Below are 22,419 nucleotides of genomic sequence, written 5' to 3'. Positions count from 1 at the left end.
AATATCAAAGCTTTGAGAAGTCAAAGTTGTTTTTTTTTTTTTTAGGGTAGCTGTAGAAACTCTTATGTCTATGCCAAGAAATTCAGTGGTACTGGGGGATGCAGTTGACATTATAAGGAACTGGATCCATTTTATCAGAGCCTCCCAAAGTACACTGTTGGCAACTTTGAGGATGGACCACAAAGAAAACTTAGATAGTTGGATAGACCAGAAGGCCTTTCATAGCACATTTGGTGTGGAGGACATGGGTTCAGTGGGCAGAAATATACATTAACACTGGCATCCTTGTGACTTAGTGCCATGAACTGATATAATGATGAGGAAAGTTTTGTTGTTTTGGGATGAAGAGCAAAAACTTTTCATCAAACAGTGTGATAAAAAGAAAGTGACTGCTATGGCTTTTGAAAGTACACTAAAACATGTTGGTAAGGAGGTTTTGACCCAGTACATCCAAACTTAAAACCCCAAAGCTGCTACTCATCAGACAAATGGAAAGCCCCAAATACAGCACCATCAAGAGAATTTGCTGTTCAGCCAGGAGTGAATTATCAAGAAAAGAGCCATCACACAAGTGTCTAAATACCACACACCAAAATAAGTGTCGATTATACAAAGTATGATGACCTAAATGAGTCCACTTTCTAAATAAGAAAAAACATTCTAGCAACTATTATTACTATAATTATAGACAAACTCACCAGCCTGAGCATAAACCCCTACATCACAAGATGGGTTGCCAACTGGCTCACGGACAGAACCCACATGGTAAGAGTTGCGGGAGCTAGGTCTGACTCTAAACTGGTTACAAGTGGTGTTCCCCAGGGCTCAGTCCTAGGACTCCTTCTGTTCGGCTTATACTTCTCAGAGGTACAGGCAAGCACAGGAGGACTATGGCTGACCAAGTTCACAGACGACTGCAAACTAGGGGCTATAACTGACTCTCCGGCTGATACAGACATCCTCCAAAAGGATCTCACTGAGACAGACACCGGGTGTCAAAATCATGGCCTCAAGCTAAATGCCAAAAAGTGCATAGTCATCCCCTTTGGAAAAAACAGACTACCACATAGGTGGTAGTCCCCTAAATACGGAAGATGTAATAAGGAATCTGGGGACCCGAGTACATAGTAAACTCTCCTTTGATAATCACATTGCCAAAGTGGTTAGAAAATCCTTCTATGTGGCACACTTTATCACAAAAGGGTTCGCATCCAGATCAAAAGAGGTCATTGTGCCCCTCTACTCATCGCTCATCTACAATGCCCCATTTGGGATGTATCTTACAAGACACCTGGAAAGACCACATAAGTACCTCACCAAGAGGATCACTGGCCTCAAACAGATGCCCTATGCAGCTCAACTGAAGAAACTCCAGCTGTACTCTGTTGCATACCGTCTACTCAGAGGTGATCTCTGCCTGACATACAAGGCCATGTCCAACCCAGAACTGATCGACATGCTCCACCTAAAGAAAAGCTTATCCCCTTGAGCCACATGCTCTAGGGATCTAAACCTCACCACAGCAATAAATAGGATGTGCTGGAGGGATAGATTCCTGTCAGAGACTTCCCATGCTTTGGAACAAGATTCCAATCTACATTAGGCAGAGCTCCTCACTAACACTCTTCAAGAGAAACCTTCATGAGTGGATGGGAAACAGAAAGTTTACCCCAGGGATCACTTCAGTGGCTCTGCTGGACAGAGGCACAGGGAACTAATCTAAGGGGGCGGCAAAAGCCAACACATTCTGGCTAGGCTTATAAATGCCTTTGCGCAGATAGCCTAGTACCTACCTATGAGCTAACAAGCAGCTTAAAGTAATTGAAAAATCTCTCTGACCTAATCTAGGTTAAAAAAAAAAAAAAACATGAGTACTGCGACTCATCCAGAAACCAATGGAGTACTAGGCCCCATACAAAATGGCATCACACTTAATCTAGGTAAAAAAAAAAAACACAAAGAGTACTGCAAGTCTGTGATTTATTCAGAAACCAATGGAGTACTAGGCCCACACAAAATGGCATCACACCTAATCTAGGTAAAAATGCAGAGTACTGCAAGACTGAGACTCGTTCAGAAACCAATGGAGTACTAGGCCCACACAAAATGGCATCACACCTAATCTAGGTAAAAACACAATTAGTACTGCAAGACTGTGACTCATTCAAAAACCAATGGAGTACTAGGCCCACACAAAATGGCATTACACCTAATCTAGGTAAAAAAACACAAGTACTGCAAGACTGTGACTCATCCAGAAACCAGTGGAGTACTAGGCCCATACAAAATGGCATCACACTTAATCTAGGTAAAAATGCAGAGTACTGCAAGACTGTGACTCATCCAGAAACCAGTGGAGTACTAGGCCCATACAAAATGGCATCACACTTAATCTAGGTAAAAATGCAGAGTACTGCAAGACTGCGACTCATCCAGAAACCAATGGAGTACTAGGCTCATACAAAATGGCATCACATCAGGAAGATCACAACAGCCAAATGTAAGAATTCCTTGGATTTGGCTAACTCATGAAGTAAACCAGGAAGGGGCTCCACATGTGACCTGCTTAGGCATCTGACAAAGTACCAAACAAAATTTAGTGAGTATATTAGCTGTGGAATGTATAGTATAATGAAGTCAATTCACAAAATAATGGTTAGTCCTTATCAAAGATACAAGAAATACTGCATAAGTTCTGAAAGGGAAAATGCCTTTCTGTTGAAATAAAAGTAAGCAACAAAATTGATGTAGAAGGCTACGTAGCAATGGAGACATAACCCAAAACGTAATAGTTTAAATTCAGTGGAAAAATACACATGGGTGGCCAAAATGTGGATTCTGTTTTTTTTTTTTTTTTTTTTTTGGAGGGGGAGTATCTGTTCTGGTAACAAGAGATATTTTCTAATAGAACTTCAGCGCACATCATAATTATAATGGGAAAAGTTAATTTTAACATAACATTTTCTAGATAAATTACTAGAGTCAGATATAGACTTTAATACTTTTAAAATCTTTACATACCAAGTCATTACTTAAAAATGCTTTCAGCAACTGGATTCATCCATTCAAGATCTAGCTTTAAAAAGAGATCAATTTCCAAAATAAAAGGACTTCATAGAAGAAAACTACATTAAACAAACTGAATGATAAATGGCCATTCAACAAGAAATAAAAGTAAGGTCATGGAATACCCTCAATGATCTGGGAAGAAAATCAAACTGAGTTTCTACTGAAACAAACTTCACTGTTAAATACAATGGAAGTCACCAAGAACAGAGAAAGAAGTAATGATATATGATGTGCTTCAGAAAACTTTGAAGGAAATAACGTCAAGCTTTCTTAAATTGTGATTACCACAGATTCTAAAACTGCAATAAGCCGCTAATCACACAGTGCACAAATCTAGAAGAAAATCTGCACCTCCTGAAACAAATTCATTGCCAAGTTCTGTTTTACTCAATTTTTTTCTTACTTGGATAAAGGACGGGTACTGAAAATAGCTTGGTTGAAAACTCCAATTAATATGAACACAAAACTTATCAGATTTGATGATGACTGTGCTACAAAAACAGTGGAAGAAGAGCATGCTGGCAATTAATAAAATTGTTAACATCTAAGAGAATGAAGGTTCAAGTCATGTACCCAGCAAGATTTTTTCCTTAAGTACACTGCTCATAAGATAACCCAGTACAGACTGTGGTATATACACAAAATGATAATTCCTCACAGTGGCAGCATGGACTGCAGCTTTTCCTCCTTGAGGAGACCATCTGACAAAAAAGAACTGGAAGGCAACAAATGCCATACTAAATTAAAGAATGGATCCATTATATAACCAGAAAGAAAATTACTAAGTAAAATTCTCCTTAATATGAAGTATTGTTCCCTCCCCACCAGAGACCTGGACTAACACACTACAACAGAAAAGGATAATATATGTACGTGTGTTTTCTTAATGGTAAGTTTCTATCATCTTATTTATAATTTTTTTTACGTTTCATAGATAAAACCACGCTTGTCATTAAATAATGACACAGAACTTGAAGGCTTTTGTAAAGCTAAGTTGTGAGCACGTCACGCTAAATATAACATATACTATACATAATGTTGTAATGTGGTTTAAAGCTCTGTGTGATTTTACATACAATATGCTGTTCTCTGTTTAAGTTATTGTATGATTGTACATATGGGTGAATTGACAGTGTAATGCTGAAATTGCCCCCTGGTGTTATGATTATGCTTTGAGCCTCTGGTAGGGTAATATAGTAAGCACATCATAGGTTCATACTAGGCTATCTGCCCTAGGGCATTTATAAGCCTAGCCAGAGTGTGTATGGCTTTCGCCACCCATTTTAAATTAATTTTGCTATGCCCTTTTTCGAGGTTAGTATACTGCGCTTCTGTCTAACAGTGACACAGAAGTGATACCCGGGGTAAACCTACGATCTCCCATCCACTCATCAAGATTCCTCTTGAAGAGAGTCAATGAGGGACTCTGCCTAACCTGGACTGGGATTTTATTCCAGAGTGAAGGGAGCCTCTGGGTTATGAATCTGTCCCTCCAGCATGTCCTATTTATTTCAGTGCTGAGGTTTAAGTCCCTCGAGCGCGTAGCTCGATGGGATTTGGATTTTCTGAGGTGCAGCATGTCCATTAATTCCGGGTTGGACATGGCTTTATAAGTCAGGCACAGATCGCCTCTGAGCAGGCGGTATGCCACTGAGTAGAGCTGGAGTTTCTTTAACCGGGCAGCATACGGCATCTGTTTGAGCCCCTTGATCCTCTTGGTGAGGTACTTTTTGGGTCTTTCCAGTTGCTGCAGGTGTCTGGTAAGGTACATCCCAAAAGGGGCATTGTACTCAATTATGGGCCTGATGAGGGATGAGTAAAGAGGCACGATGACCTCCCTGATCTAGATGTGAATCTCTTCATGATTAGGTGGGCTATATAAAATGTTTTTCTAACCACTTTGGCCACGTGGTTGTCAAATGAGAGATTGCTATCAACTTGGGTCCCCAGGTCCCTAATTACTTCTTCTGTACTTAATGGATTACCACCTATGTGGTAATTTGTGGGCATTTTGTTTTGCCAAAGGGATGACTATACACTTTTTGGCGTTAGCTTGAGGCCATGGCTCTGGCACCAGTTGTCTGTTTCTATGAGGCCCTTTTGGAGGATGCTTGTGTCAGCTGGAGAGTCTATTATGGTGCCCAGTTTGCAGTCATCTGCGAACTTGGTCAGCCACAGTCCTTCCATGTTGGCCTGTACCTCCGAGAAATATATACCGAACAAGAGAGGTCCCAAGACTGAGCCTTGTGGGACGCCACTTGTAACTGGTTTGGAGTCTGACATGGCTCCAGCTATTCTAACCATGTGGGATCTGTCCTTGAGCCAGTTTGCAACCCATCTAGTGACATAGGGGTTTATATTTAAGCTGGTGAGCTTATCTATAATGCCCGAGTGGGGTATTGTATCAAGGCTTTTGAGGTCCAGGTAGGCTGTGTGGACCACCTTCCCTTGTCAATGGCCTTGGTGACTGTTTCAAAGAAATTGACCAGGTTTAGGAGGCAGGATCTGCCCTTAACAAAGCCGAACTGGGTAGGATCCAGTGTCTGTAGGTCCCCAATATCTTTATTTATAAGGTCCATGATGATCCTTTCCATAGCTTTGCAGACCAAGCTAGTGAGACTTATGGGGAGATAGTTTCCAGGATCCGTTGAGGCACCACCTTTGTGGAGAGGGACCACTGTTGCTGTACGCCACTCTTTGGGTACATATCCTGTAGTAAGGCTGAGATTGAACAGTAGTTTTAGGTTTGGGTTTAGCTCTTCTTGGAGTTCATGTAGGACGCAGCCCGGGACACCATCTGGTCCCATTGATGCTGTGTTTCTTGCTTTGGAGAGGGCAGCTCTTACCTGAGCATCTGAGATGTCAGGGGAGCAGCACTCTGCTGGGATAGATATTAGCCCTTTTGGTGGGGAGGGGGGGGAGAAGTTTGCGCTGAACCTGTCAGCTAGGATGTTGGCAATGTCTGTGGGTTCGGTGTATTTTTTGTCATTTTGGACTAATTCTGAGCATATCTGGGAATTCCCACCCAGGTTCCTAACATAACTAAAGAAAGTATGTGTTGTGCAGGTACATGAATGAGGGAGGTGGCAAGTTGTGAGGAGTTGTTCAGTTTGTGAACAGTACACCCTGCTTTATATGTACAGTAAGGTAGTATTAAAAAAAATAATAAAATAGTGAAACACTACACTGAATGTGCTCTGGCTCTTTACCACTGAAAACGAATGTTTACTATATTATACAAGTGTAAAATGTTATACCTACAGTTATATCTGTGACAAAATACAACCTAGAAAGGATAAGTGAAATTATTAGGACATCAAATATAGTAGTTGTATAAGGTTTTAGTTAACACCAATCCCACAAGTAATTGCTAATTGAAAATATATATACTTTGAGAAACAGAGGCTTGGTAGTCACCTTCTTGGTTTCCATCTGTGGATAATGAGTGAAAGATATACTTTGCCATGAAATGTATCTATTACTTCTATTCAGAACTAAACTTCTGGGTGAGCCTGTCTACCTGCCCAGTGTCTGTTGGTCTGCTTTGGCTGTTCACACTTTCTCTACCTCCCTTTTTTTTCTGAGTGTAGAAAGACTTTATCATGCCAGAATATAAACAGTTACTGGTGAATCACTGGTATGTGATGAGGCAAACAAGGAGAATTAATAAAACTAAAACAACACAGCTACAGACCCACTAAAATGTATTAAAAACTTTAGCCTGTCGGCAAAAAGCTTGCATAAATGTTTATGATTTACCATTAATAAAAGCCTTAATCTACCTGCATGAACCAGTTATCATTGACCATTAATTTCTACCTTCATGAATGGTTATGATTTACCGTAAAATACTTCATTAAAAGAAACAATGATTTTACTGCATTTAAATGAGGAGTGGTTTGCCTTGAGACCAATCAAATGTATAACAGTTTACAGGGAATCATATGTTGTTTAACATTAAGAAGAATGTGTTGAAGAAAAAATTACAGAGATATTGTGGATATTTTCATGAAAAGAAGACAATCTTACTGTAATATAAAAACAAATTGAAAAATAGTAATTAATAATACAGAAGGCTAAAAGAAGAAGGCATTGACAAAAAAAGGTATAGATACTGCATCAGAATCTTCAAGGTAGGAACTGAAACATTTATTAATTTGGATACTATAAGTAAATTTATAATTTAAAACAGAATGTGCACTTCTACCTTATTAACCTTTCTTTCCAGTCTCGGTACATGTTAAAATTTTCCCTTCTAATCAGAGATAATGGCCACATTATGAACCAGAAGAGAGATGTGTGAACAGGGAAGAGTAAAGTAGAGACAAGAGACAGATGAACAGAGTAAAGAAGAAAGAAAAAAGATTTCCAGATGGAAACAAGAATGAATCATGAAATCAAAAGTATAATATCAAAAATAAACATTAGGAGGGAAGCGAGGGGAGCTGAAGAAAACAACAATACAAGAGGGGAAGGGGAGAGAGGAAAAAGAATGTAGAACTGATGTCAAGGCATAATTACAAACAGGAAGTACCAACTACTAGCCTTTTTGAAAAGGCCACTATAAACAGAGACATAAAAATAGCTTTACTAATGAATTATTTGGAAATGTACTGTGATATAATATTAATGTGGTGGATTATCTCTTATTTCAAAGAACAAGAAAGCCTAGATGTGAAGACTATATATCATTGCTGATTTCTATTTAAACTAAGAGCAAAGTAAACAATATGACTGAATGAAGGCTACTATATATGTATGTACTTGATGGAAAGGAAAGTGGGCAAGACAGAAAAGAAATACATGATGGCAGGAAGTGATGAAAAGGAAAAAAATGCAAAATAAAATAAGTTTAACAAGAAGTCTGTAGCCTGTCCCCTATTTTCTATATATCTTTCTGTCTCCCTGTGGATATTATGATATACTCACAGCTTAATTTTGAGAATATCCAAACAAAATTCAGGTAGAAATATTAAATCTAATCCACATTTCATGTTCTTTCTCTGCAGTCATTTTGAAGAGCAATGATGGTAAATGTAAGAATTTAGTAAGTTAAATGTATTTTATTTATTTAATACCCTTTGCTGACCACATTTTGTCTTACTAAGCAGCAGCCTCTTTTTAAGGAAACACATAATGGTGTTAATACAGACTAGAGAAAATATGGCCAGGGCACCAGAGATCTTCCTCTATAGTTTGTAAGACAGGAAATGAAGCCCACTCTAGAGCTGCTAGATAGCACCAGGGGGCTGCTACTATAGATCTAGGAATTGAAAAATGGAGGACAGTCCAGCAGTGATTGGAGACAGGAACAGGAGAAAATTACTGAAGGAAAGATAAAGCGATTAAATAACTTACAGAGTTGTAAATGGAGACAAGTGCTGGTAAATTTAATGAAACAGAAAGAACAACTGGTGGCAGACTTGGGGGGGGGGAGAAAGAAAAAATGGATCTGGAAATAAAACACGTACAAAAAAAGGAAAAGTATGACATAAAAATGTTAGCATTAAATGTGAAAAGTATTAGAAAAAACATAAGAGGATGGTAAAAAATAAAATAAAACTGATGTTGTTTTCTTGCCAGATACCAGATTTAACAAAAAAGAATACAGGCAGTATGGGGTGGGGGTGCAAACTGTTTGGTCAATAGGAAATGTGACATGTTCTAGAATAAGAATTTTTATAAAAAATGAAGAAATTCAAATCTCAGATGTGACAATAGTGGCACCACAAATGGTAGTGATATGTAAAAGATTAATAGTGATTTATGCAGATACTTATATGACTGAGAGAAAAGTTGTGTTAGTACATCTGCCAATAGTGATTACAGATAGTTTAAAACACGAAGAAAGAAAAGGGAAAATAACACAGGATATTAAGACATTAAGGAAACTAATAAAAAATGTGGAGATTTAAAAGTAAGAAAGAAAAGACATATAAAAGGGGAATATTTTTAAGACTGAAAAAAGATTATATAGTTTACTCTAAAAACATGAAATAAATAACATGGAGTACAGATGGTAAAGTTTTCAGATCATAGAGTAGCACTGACTTGAATGGAGAAGACGATGAAATAAGAGAGAGACTAGGGATAACGAGATTAACTATAGAGTTTAAGGGGGAAGAAATAACAGAGAAATATTATGTAAAGATCATGACAATGAGACAGACCATTCTATAAAAAAGGACAGAGCAGTAAGTAATGTACAAGCAGATGTATAAAAATATATTGTAAAATTGAAAAGAATAAAGAAATGAAATATAAAGAAATTATATGGAATTTTGAGAGAGAACAAGAAAGTGACAAAATAAGGAAAACAGAAAAATGGATACATGAAAAGAATACAGAACAAGTAAAAAAAAAAAAAGAAGTTATGTCTTACCATAACGTTCCATCTGTATTGTTGATCCTCGTTCAGTCATTACGCATGAGGTATCGGTTCCGACCTCGGAACCGAGATGGCCATTTTCCAAGCTCGTGTCAGCTTCAAACTCTCGAGCTAAACCTTTACCCATAATCCCCCTCTCCCTGTTACCTCAGATTGAGTTTGCAAGTCAAAGAAGGTAGAGGCTACCTCTGGTCAATTAACCTAAAAGAACCGGATGGTGAGATCCACTAGAAACCACAGGAGGGGGAAGGAGGGAGGGTCATAATGACTGAACGAGGATCAACAATACAGATGGAACATTATGGTAAGACATAACTTCTTTATCTGATATTGTTAATCATTGTTAATCCTCGTTCATTCCTTACACATGGAACAGAGTCCCCAGCTACCTCTATTCCTGGGAGGCTCTCATGGAAGGACATTCATGAGCACCATAGAACCGAAAGATACTCTTCCCCTGGAGGCCAAGTCCAATTTGTAATGATTGATGAAGGTATGAGGTGTAGCCAAGTTGCAGCTGCACAGATGTCATGTAAGGAAGCTCTGGCATGGAAAGCAGCAGAAGTTGCCACCGACCTTGTTGAATGAGCTTTCATGGTAGTAGGCAACGAGATATTGTGTTGTGTATAAATGAAGGTCACACAGTCCTTCAACCATCTAGCTAATGTGACCTTAGCAACAGCAGATCCTAATCTAGGTCCAGAAAAGGCCAAAAATAACTGGTCAGATTTACGAAAGGGCCTAGTCCTGTTTAAGTAAAAATGAATTTGCCTGTGGATATCTAGGGTGTGTAGGCAATACTGTCCTCTGTTTGAATGATTGCGAAGGAAAACTGGCAATTTAATGGTTTGATTAATGGACATTTCAGAGATCACTTTAGGCAGAAATGTTGGATTAGTTCTCAGAGACACTCTATCTCTATGAAAAATCAAGTATGGACTCTTGATACATAAAGCTTGAAGCTCAGAAATACATCTGTCAGAAGTAATGGCAAATAAAAACAAGGTTTTCCATGACAAATACTTGAGGTCGCAAGAAGAGGCTGGTTTGAAAGGTGGCATTGTCAGAGCTTGTAGAACTAATGATAAATCCCATGATTGAATAGGTTCTCTAAAAGGTGGCTTCAGATGATTCATACCTTTTATGAAGGTCTTGCACAGTTTGTGGGACATGAGAGGAATCTTGGACACCCACATGAAAATTAGAAATTGCAGCCAAATGAACTCTAATGGTAGAGGCCGATTGAAAAAGGTCGGCCAGATAGTCTAGTATTATCGACACTGGTGCTGAAAAGGGATCTACTTGTTTATCTTTCAGCCAACAGGTAAATCTTTTCCACTTGCTCAGATAAGTAATTCTAGTGGAAGACTTATGAGATGCAATGAGAATATCACGTACTGGTAAAGAAAGATCATTCTGCCTGGCAATCAAGGGAATTGGAGTAGCCAAGCTGTGAGCTTCAGGCTGTTCAAGTTGGGATAAATCAGGTTCTGTGGATGTGAGATCAACTCTGGGGTTGGATGGAGAATCCATGGTCGATCTAGTAGGTGAGGCCAAAGGAAGGGGAACCAAATCTGTCGAGGCCAATATGGTGCTACGAGGATCATCTTGCTCTTCAACTGACGGGCTTTCTTCAGAAACTGGGGAATGATGGGAAAGGGTGGAAAGTCGTAAAGAAGACCCGAGGGCCAGTCGTGGACTAGAGCATCCCTGGGTGACTTTCCCGGAGGGGAATCAGAGCAAACTAGTTGCTGCATTTGTAGTTGGTAGGGGATGCAAAGAGGCCGCAGCAAGGACAGCCCCAGTGGTGGAATATCTCCACCGTTATCAAGGGATTCAGGGACCACTCGTAAGGTTGGAGAATGCACCTGCTGAGTCTGTCTGCTATCACATTGGAACTCCCGGGAATGTACATTGCTAGAAGAAAACGGTTGGTAGCCATCACCCATTGCCATATCCTCATGACCTCTCGACAAAGAGGGTAAGATCTGGTTCCACCTTGCTTGTTGATGTACCAGACCACCACCATGTTGTCTGACTGAATCGCAATTGTCCCAGACGGCAGCAGGGGATGGAATGCTTGCAACGCCAGAAGCACCGCTCTCAGCTCTAGAACATTTATATGCAGATGGGCCTCCAGTTCGGACCAAGTGCCTTGGACTGTCTGTCCCTGACATAGCCCCCCACCCCATCAGGGAGGCGTCCGTGGTCACTGTGGCCTCGGGTTGCTTGGGGGAGAAGGGGTGAGACTATTGTGACAGATTGTGTGTCATCCACCAATTTAGATCCTGTTTGCACCTGCGGGTTACTCGAATCATGGCTGAAAGAGGATGCTGAAAAGGATACCATTGGGTAAGCAGTAGCCATTGTAGAAGCCTCATGTGAAACCTGGCCAGGGGAACAATGGTGATGGAGGCTGCCATGGAACCCAACAGCTGTAGAACCGAGTGAGCTGTGGATTTCTCCCTTGAAAGGATTGGAATCAGTTGTTGCTTTATCCTTAGAATTCTGTGCTCTAGAATAGCAGCTCTGCATTTCTTTGTGTCTAAGATAACCCCTATGAATTCTGTCAAGTGAGATGGGGTAAGATTGGATTTTTGCCAGTTTATGGTTATGCCTAGCCTTTGAGCAGTGAGAAGAGAATATGCCAGGGCTTCTTCCAGTAGATGTCTGGTGGGGGTGGAAATGAGCCAGTCTAGGTATGGAAACACCTGGAATCCTTGAAGTCGCAAGTGAGCTGTGACAACTGCCATGCACTTTGTGAACATTCTGGGGGCTGTAGAGTCCGAAGGGCAGTACTCTGAACAGGTAATGAGTGGCTCCCTCACGGAAGCGCAGAAATCTTCTTGATGGCCTGTCCACTTTTATGTGGTAGTACGCATCTTGAAGATCTATTGAGCACATCCAATTGTCTTTTTCCAAAAGCGGGAGGATAGACTGTATTGTGACCATCCAGAATTTTTATACTCTCACAAACTTGTTCAATACACTGAGATCCAAAACTGGTCTCCAGTCCCCGGTTTTCTTTGGCACCAAAATAGTCTTGAGTAGAATCTGGATCCTATCTGGTCTGGAGGGACTATTTGGATGACTCTTTTTCTTAGCAGCTTTTCTGTCTCTAGTGCTGCTTCTTCCCTTTGACTGGGTGGAACTTTGGGAAGGTTTTATGAAGGGGCAGGACAAAGATCGAAGGAGATATGGTAACCTCTGGTAATAATCCTTTGTACCCAAGAATCAGTGGTGATGGTTAGCCAGGCAGAAGGGTACAAGGAGAAACGTCCCCCAACCACCTCCAAAGGAAAGGAGTTGGGCTGCTCTTCAGGAGCGCTGGTAGGATTGACCAGGGAAAGAATCCCTGGAACCTTGGTTACGCGGACCCCCTCTTCCCTGAAAGGGGCATCTTCCCTGTGAGTTTCCCCCTCTGCCTCTAGGGGAGAACTCGGCCTGTGTGTCACGGAAAGGACCCTGGGCTTTCTTGAACCATATCTTCCCACTCTTTTGGTTTTGGGAGAAAGCACATTGAGGGGAAGAATAATGGACACCTACGGCAGAAAGGGTCTTACCATCCTGTTCACATCTGGCCAGTGTACTTTTAACTTTGGGCCCAAACAATGAGGAGGCCTCAATGGGAGCGTTAAAAAGGAAGCCTTAAAGGGTGCCGCAAAATTGCACAAGCACATCTAGGAGCGTTGTCTCAAGACCGCAGCTGAACCCGCTGCTCTAGCTGCTCCTTCTGATGCGTGAGATATCAGTCGCATAGAGGAGTTAGATATTGAGTCAATGGCGGCCAGCTGAGAGGCCACTTTGTCATGGACCTCATCAGACATGGCACCAGCCAAGGTTTCAGAGAGCTCAGAAATCAGATCCCTTTGAAGCCTGGTAAAGTGTGCCATATAATTCAGGGACCTGATAGTAAAGGTCGCTGAAGCAAAGGTGTGCTTCCCTATTCTGTCCAGGGCCAGGGACTCTTTAATAGGTGGATGGATAGTCTGGCTTTCTTCTTCTGCCAGATCCTTTTTTGTTGCGGCCGCCACCACCAAAGCATCCACAGGAAGACCTTTGGACCAATGGGGATCCGAAGCAGGAGGGGACAAAATCTTATCTGGCCTCCGGGGAATAGCTTTGATGGTATCAGGAGCCTTCCAAGCACACTGCACGATAAGCCGGACAAGTTCATCAGCAGGTGGAGTAACCCAGGAGGTAAGGGGCCGGGCGCGAAAGGCCTGCAGGAACACAGATTCCTCAGAGGTCAGATTAGAGGACTGCCAGTCACCTCTCTTTTTCAGGATTTTGAGGATATCACCAAAGGATACCTCAGAGGGTGACCGGGGGGATCCTTCTCCCTCATCAAAATCTGTGTCTTCAGTGAGGGACTCCTCTGTGGAGACCATGTGCTTCCTCTTACATGAACTTTTCCAGTGGACCTCCTCAGCGGGAGAAGCTGGAGAAGACAGCAGAAAAGGGGATTCTTGTGGGAATATGTCCTGAGGCCCTTACACCCGGTGTCCGCTAGGTGCGACTTGTGAAACCAGTGTACCAGAGGAGGGTGGAGGTATAGACAGTCCAGTATCGCCAGCAGCAGTGAAAGCCTTCTCCATCAGTTGGAAGGCTGGTCCACCTGAAGAGGAGTGAATGTCTAGGACAGGGGTCACCCCTCCCCTAAGTGGCTCAGCCTGCCGACCCTGAGTCCCTGGATGGCTGTGGAGCAGCAAACTCTGCATGTCACAACTGACATCCTGGGTCATAGAAAAACTTTCCTGCCATGAAGGCAACTGCAGTTCCTTAGTGAGATCCATAAAGGGGACCGCAGAAGGGGAAGACTGTGCTATATCCATGGACTTCAAAGGCAATAAAGGAGGAGAATAAAAAGGGGTCTTTGGAGACGGGTGATCACCTCCCAAGGAAGGGTAGTTCCTGAGGGGTGGGATACCTCTGGCCAAGAGCACCTGATCCACAAGACGCAACACATTGTGTTCAGAAAGGCTTCTAGTGGACCTCACGGAGACTGAGGGAGAAACAGGCCTGTCCACAGAAGAGGCAAAGTCAGTGCCCATCTCATCCGTCTGCACCGAGGACAATGGTGCCAAAAGAGACTGGACTACGGGTGTCTGCACCGAAAAAGTCATCGGTGCCAAAGTCATGGTCTGCACCGACACAGGGATCGGTGCCAAAGTGGTTGTCTGTACCAAAGCTGGAACTGACAAAACTGCAGTCAACAATAAAGGCGTCGGTTCCGAGGACACTGTCGGAACTGACGTGGTCAAGGTCTGCGCCGATTGAATGGTCGGTGCCGATACAGTGGTAATAGTCTGAACCGAGGAGCCCCTCGGTGCCGATATAGTGAAGGCTGCAGGAGAAGATGGAGCTGAGATCACTAAAGGAGCCGAAGGTCTAGGCACTGAAAACACTGGGGCTGACTGAGTGAGTTCCGGAGCCAAAACTTTAACCTTCTTAGGTTTTGGTTGGAGGGAGTTCCCAGCCGGGGACAAAGGCAAAGGTTTAGCCTTGGTAGGAACATCCAAGATTTTCTTATGGGCTCTAGGAGGGATTGAAGCCTCTGACCCAGAAATAACCTCTGAAAAGGGAGATTTAAGAAGTCCCTTCAGCAACAGCTTGTTTTTCCTTTCCAACAAAGTTCTATTTGAAAAATTTTCACAGATAGTACAGGGCGGGTCAACAGACAAGTGGGACGCCCCCAAACAATAAACGCACAAAGAGTGTGCATCAGAAGTAGGTAGTTTGTGTCCACAGTCAGAACACCGCTTAAACCCCAGACTACCTTTCTTATCTGCCATGACAGCAAATTAATTAATAGTAAAGGGTACCAGCAATGGTACAAAAGAATACCTGAAGGTATGAGAAAAAAGGGAAGGATTACCAACGATGGTAAAGAGAGAATACCTCGTGGTAAAAAGGAGCAGAAAATGTAATTATTTATTTATTTATTTATTTATTGACATTTGTTAACCGGGTTTGTCCAACTGGGCTTGTGGCTCATTTTCAGTGGAGACCCGAGGAGAAAAGCTCCAGTAATACATTTTAAAACAAGTACAATTTTAAATTATATTTTGATATAATAGCAGTTATAGCAAAATGATTCACATATATTGGGTTACATGCATAAAGTTAAAGTTGCATTAAAAAGAAGCTAAGTAACAATTTTACATTAATATAATTCAATAGGTCAACAATAAACATTTTTTGTTTGTATAAAATTGTGCAAATGCATAGTAGACACATTGGAGAGAGAGGTGTAATGAGGTACTAAGTATGGTCCTTTTGAGGGTACATAAAGGGAAGGAAGACTGGGTAGGGTCATGGCAAGGACAGGTTCTGGAATTGAGAAAATAAGCTTTTAGTTCATTTTTAAAGTGTGGGAAAATATGTACACTAGATGCGATAAGGTAAGAGACAATGAAATATAAACTTTTCTGACAGAAAAGTAATATGAAAAACTATTAAACAACAAATAACTGTACTTAGCTCAAGAGAAGTAGCTTGACATGACCGAATGGCAATGCGGCAAACTAAATCTGAGGTTACAGAGAGAGGGGATTATGGGTAAGAGTTTAGCTCGAGAGTTTGAAGCTGACGCGAGCTTGGAAAATGGCCAGCTCGGTTCCAAGGTCGGAACCGATAATCCATGCGTAAGGAATGAACGAGGATTAACAATATCCGATATGATGTTACATAGGCAAGATTTTTTTCTGACAGGAAAGACATAGGAGGTTTTTCCTTCTTTTAGAAAAAGTAAAAATGAGAGAAGGAATGATGGTTGCTATCTTACATGGAAAAAGGAGACCTAAAATACAAACAAGAAAATATTATGGAGATTGCACAGAAAATGTATGAAAAAAGAGGAAATGGATGGACAACAAAAATGGAAAAATGAAAATAAAAAATCTGAAAATGTAAAGATTTTTTAAGAAAATTATATAATAATATAATAGTGATGTCAAGTATAAATCTGCACCAGGCTTGGATAGTATAAGTTACAATTATTTTAAGGTAATGAATAAAGGTGAAAGAGAAAAAGAAGTTATGCCTTACCATAATGTTCCATCTGTATTGTTGATCCTCGTTCAGTCATTACGCCTGGGTTATCGGTTCCGACCTCGGAACCGAGCTGGCCATCTTCCAAGCTTGCGACAGCCACAAACTCTCGAGCTAAACTCTTACCTACAATTCCCCTCTCCCTGTTACCTCAGATTGAGTTTGCAAGCCAAAGGAAGTAGAGGCTACCTCTGATCAAAGAATATACTGGAACAGGATGATGAGATCCACTATAAACCTGAGGAGGGGGAAGGAGGGAGGGTCATAATGACTGAACGAGGATCAACAATACAGATGGAACGTTATGGTAAGACATAACTTCTTTTTCTGATATTGTTAATCCTTGTTCATTCCTTAAGCCTGGGACAGAGTCCCCAGCTACCTTTATTCCTGGGAGGCTCTCATGGAAGGACATTCCTGGGCACCATTGAACCAAGGTATGCTTTTCCTCTGGAGGCCAAATCCAATTTGTAATGATTGATGAAGGTATGGGGTCTAGCCCAAGTTGCAGCTGCACAAATGTCAGGTAAAGAAGCTCTAGCATGAAAGGCAGCAGAAGTTGCGACCAACCTAGTGGAATGAGCCCTAACTGCTGTAGTCAAAGGAATATCATGAGTTTTGTAAATAAATGTTACACAGTCTTTCAACCATTTAGCCAATGTGACCTTAGAAACAGCACATCCAAGTCTAGGACCAGAATAGGCCAGGAATAGTTGATATGATTTGCGAAAAGCCTTAGTTCTGTCCAGGTAGAAACAAATTTGTCTGTGAATGTCAAGGGTATGTAGACAATACTCTCCTCTGTTAAAATGATTGGGAAAGAAAACTGGCGATTCAATGGATTGGTTAATGGACATTTCAGAGATCACTTTTGGCAGGAAGGAAGGGTTAGTTCTCAAAGACACTCTATCTTTATGAAAGATTAAGTAAGGCTGTTTGATGCATAGAGCTTGAAGTTCAGAGATACATCTGGCCGAAGTAATGGTGACCAAGAACAAAGTCTTCCAAGAAAGAAACTTGAGGTTGCATGAAAAAATATGGTTCAAAATACTTGCAGGACTAAAGACAGATCCCATGGCTGGCTAGGTTCTCTAAAAGGGGGTTTCAAATGATTTACGTCTTTTAGAAAAGTCTTGCATAATTTGTGTGACATAAGAGGAGTTATGGACACCATTGTGAAAATTAGATATCGTGGCCAAAGGAACACAAATGGTAGAAGCAGATAGGCCAGACTGGAATAAACTGGACAGGTTCTCCAGTACTACCGGCACTGGTGCTGAAAAAGGGTCCATCTCTTTTTCCTTCAGCCAAATGGTAAACCTTTTCCACTTGCTGAGATAAGTAGTTCTGGTGGAAGACTTATGAGACGCAATAAGAATGTCACGTACTGGGGAAGAAAGATCAGTCTGCCTGGCAATCACTGGAAGTGGGGGAACCAAGCTGTGAGCTTCAGGCTGTTCAGGTTGGGATGAATCAGGTTCTGCAGATGGGAGATCAAGTCTGGAGTTGGATCGAGAATCCATGGTTGATCTAGCAGGTGAGGCCATAAGAAGGGGAACCAAGTTTGCCGAGGCCAATATGGCGCAATGAGGATTATCTTGCTCTTCAAATGGCGGGCTTTCTTCAGGAACTGGGGAATGAGAGGGAGAGGAGAAAAAGCATAAAGCAGACCAGAAGGCCAATCGTGGACTAGAGTGTCCCTGGGTGACTGTCCCCAAGGGGAAATCAGGGTGAAGTGATTGCTGCTGTTGTAGTTGGTTGGGGATGCAAAAAGGTTGCAGCAAGGGAAACCCCAGCGATTGAAAATATCCACCACTATAAGAGGATTCAGAGACCACTCGTGTGGTTGCAGAATGCATCTGCTCAATCTGTCTATCACGTTGGAACTCCCGGGAATGTGCGTTGCTAAAAGAAAGTGGTTGGTAGCTATCGCCCAGTGCCATATCCTCATGGCCTCCTGACCGAGTGGGTAGGATTTGGTTCCGCCTTGTTTGTTGATGTACCAGACTACAGCCATGTTGTCCGATTGTATTGCAATCATCCCTGATGGAAGGAGGGGATGAAATGCTTGCAACGCTAGAAGCACCGCCCTCAGTACTAGGACATTTATATGTAGATGAGCCCCTAGGTCCGACCATGTGCCTTGGACAGTCTTCCCCTGAAAAAGCCCCCCCCCACCCCATCAGAGAGGCATCCGTGGTCATTGTGGCTTTGGGCTGTTGGGGTGTGAAGGGGTGAGACCATTGTGACGGGTTCTGCGACATCCACCAAATCAAATCTTGTTTGCATCTCTGAGTCACCTGAATCTGGGATGAGAGAGGAAACTGAAAAGGGTACCACTGGGTGAGTAGTAACCATTGTAAAAGCCTCATGTGAAACCTCGCGAGGGGGACAATGGTGATGGAAGCTGCCATGGAACCCAACAGCTGGAGAACAGAATGTGCTGTTGATCTTTCCCTTAAGAGGATGGGTATGAGTTGTTTTATCCTTAAAATTTTGTGCTCTGGCATCAATGCAGTGCAGTTCTTTGTATCCAACAGGACCCCAATAAATTCTGTGGATTGGGATGGGGGTTAGTTGGATTTTTTCCAGTTTATAGTTATGCCTAACCTTTCTGCAGTGTGAAGAGAGTATGCCAAGGCTTTTTCCAATAGATGTCTGGTGGGGGCAGTGATGAGCCAGTCGTCTAGGTATGGAAATACCCAGAATCCTTGCAGTCGCAGGTGAGCTGTGACGACTGCCATGCACTTGGTGAACACTCTGGGGGCTGTAGAGAGTCCGAAGGGCAGTACTAGGAAAGTACAGTTTTGTACCTACCATAAATGTAGATGTTCGAGTGTTCACACTGCTGCAGTCATAACGCTTGGGTTATCCTGCCGTCAGGCGGTCCCGCAGTTGGCCAGAGTTCCAAAGTCTTGGTCCGGCGTCGGTTGCTGTCAATGCGCCAGGGGTATATAAGATGCATTCGACGCCATTTTCTTCAGTTTTTCTTGCCCCAGATGTCAGGTGCCCCCAAGTAGGTAGGCAATACATATAAAATAGAAACAATACCTTCAGTCACAAGCAAATACACCACAAAGGTTGTATAGGATAGAAAGGTATAGATAAGGCTAGCTAGTTCAGAGGGGATGGAGGGAGGGTAATCTGGACTGCAGCAGTGTGAACACTCGAACATCTACATTTATGGTAAGTACAAAACTGTACTATGTTCATCGTGTTACACTGCTGCAGTCATCACACTTGGGTAGAATCCCAAAGCTAAGGTTGGGTGGCTGATCTATAAAGAGTTAGGATTGGCTATGAGACCCTGCAGAACTGTAGTGGCAAATCCTGCTCTGGATTTAGAGTAAAGAGGCAGGTGGTAATGCTTGGTAAAGGTGTGCACTGAACTCCAAGTTGCAGCCTCCAAAATTTCCTTGGTAGGTACTCCTCTGAGAAAGGCCGCTGAAGTGGCTGTAGCCCTGGTGGAATGTGGCCTAATGCTATTTGGGACTGATTTCCCATGCTGTGTGTAGCAGTAACGAATACAGTGTCCTATCCATTTGGATGTAGTCTGCTTTGAGATAGCCTTGCCCTGTGATCCTGCAGCATATGCTACAAACAGTTGCTCAGTTTTTCTGATAGCTTTTGTTTTGTCCAAGTAGAAGCGTAGCTGCCTGTGTATGTCCAAAGAATGCAGAAGTTTCTCCCCTTTATTCTGGGGGTTTGGATAAAAAGTTGGCAAATGGATGGTTTGGTTAAGAGCCATACTAGATACCACCTTTGGCATAAAAGTAGGGTTTGTCCTTAAAGAAACCCTGTCCTGATGAAAAATTATAAAAGGTTCCACTGCCATTAATGCCTGTAGCTCTGAGACTCTTCGTGCTGAAGTTACTGCCAGGAGCAGAGCTGTTTTCCATGATAAAAATTTTAGATCGGCTGTATTGGCTGGCTCAAAAGGTGGCAGGGTCAACTTTTCCATAACAAAATTGAGGTCCCAGGTTGGTGTTGGTGCTCTCTGGGGCGGTCTTATGTTTTTAGCCCCTCCGAGGTACTGCTTTAGCAAGGGATGAGAGAATAAAGGAGGATCCGTGTTATAATGTGCTGAAATGGCAGAGGCGTGGATCTTAATTGATGAGAAGGATAGGCCTCTGTCCAGCATCTCAGTTAAGTATTGTAAAATCTGAGGAATGTTTGGAACAAGAGGATCTAGGCTTTGAGCCTGGTTCCAGGCGCAGAATCTCTTCCATTTTTCTGAGTAAGCTTTCCTGGTGCTAGGCCTCCTGGCCTCCAAAATGACATCCATAACCGCTTTAGAGAGAGGTGTTGCCTGTTTGACTAATAAATCTGTCATGCAACCAGGTTTAGGGTTTTGAGCTGACTGTGCAGGATCTGATTGTTTTGTTGAGTCAGAAGGTGTGGAATTTGAGGCAAAATCCATGGTGGGCCTTGTGCTAGGTTCCTTAAGATAGGGTACCAGTGCTGACGTGGCCAGTCTGGAGCAATCAGGATCATCTGTGGTTTCTCTTGTCTGGCTTTTAGGAGTACCTTTGAAAGGCGAGGCAGAGGCGGGAAGGCATAAACTTTTAGGTTCTTCCAGCTGAACAAAACAGCATCCACTTTCCATGCTTATTTGTGATAAGTCCTTGTGCAGAATTTTTGTAGTTGGCAATTCAGTGGGGAGGCAAAAAGATCTATGTCTGGGCATCCCCATTTTTGCGTTACCATGCTGAAGATTTGTGGATTCAATTTCCATTTGAGAGGGTCCATGATATTTCTGCTTAGATAGTCTGCCAGAGTATTTTTCTTTCCTGGCAGGAATTGTGCTTGCAGGTGAACTTGGTACATTAGAGCTGTGTTCCACAAGGTCATGGCTTGCCTGTATAGGTGGTAAGAATGAGTGCCCCCTTGTTTGTTTATGTACCACATTACTGTGGTGTTGTCTGTCTTTAATAATAATTGTCCTAGATGCAGAAGGTCCTTGAAAGCTGTTAGGGCATTTTGCACAGCCAACATCTCTTTTTGATTGATGTGAAGATGCATCTGGTCTGTGGTCCACTTGCCCTGAATGCATTTTCCTGCCATGTCTGCTCCCCAGGTATAATCCGAAGCATCTGTTGTTAGAGTCTGCCTGGCTGTGGGTAGGGTGACAGGCTGATCCTTGTTTAGGTGACATGCCTGTGCCCACCATCGAAACTCCTGTTGTAGGCAGGGAATCAGTGGTATTACTGCTTCTAAACTGTGAGAGTGTGGAGTCCAAACACTTTTTAGGTACCATTGTAGTTTCCTCATATGCAGTCTGGCATATGGTATTAGTAGTATGCAGGATGCCATGAATCCCACGGCCTGCAGAATTTTTCTTGCACGGAGATGGGACTTTTTTTCCAGTAATTGAAAATATTGAGTTAGTTGAACCTGCTTGTCTGGCGTGAGGTAAGCCATCTGGGCTGTTGTATTTAAGCTGGCACCCAGGAATATAATCTGTTGTGAGGGTACTAGTTTTGACTTCTTTTCGTTTACTGTGTACCCTAGAGAAGTTAGCAACCTTTTTACAAACGCCACATGCTGTAGAAGAATGTCCTTTGTCTCTGCTTGAATGAGGCAGTCGTCCAGGTATGGATATATTTGAATTCCTTTTTGTCTGCAAAATGCAATTACTGGTGCCAGGCACTTTGTGAAGACCCTGGGTGCAGTAGATAAGCCAAAGGGCAGTGCAGAGAATTGGTAGTGCATTGTACCAGCTTTGAATCTGAGGTATCTTCTGCAATTTTGTCTGATAGGGACATGCAGGTATGCCTCTTTGAGGTCCAGAGTAACAAGCCAAGCGTTCTTGCCCAGCATGGGTAGAAGCTGCTGTAATGTCAACATTTTGAATTTCGGAATATCCAGGTAAGTATTTAGAATTGAAAGGTGTAATATGGGCCTCCAGG

This window comes from Protopterus annectens, chromosome 1.part1 (assembly GCF_019279795.1).
Source record: "Protopterus annectens isolate FY-2018-M chromosome 1.part1, PAN1.0, whole genome shotgun sequence".
NCBI classification, from domain to species: Eukaryota; Metazoa; Chordata; order Ceratodontiformes; family Protopteridae; genus Protopterus; species Protopterus annectens.
The sequence above is the reverse complement of the archived record's forward strand: the minus strand, read 5'-3'. Positions refer to the sequence as shown.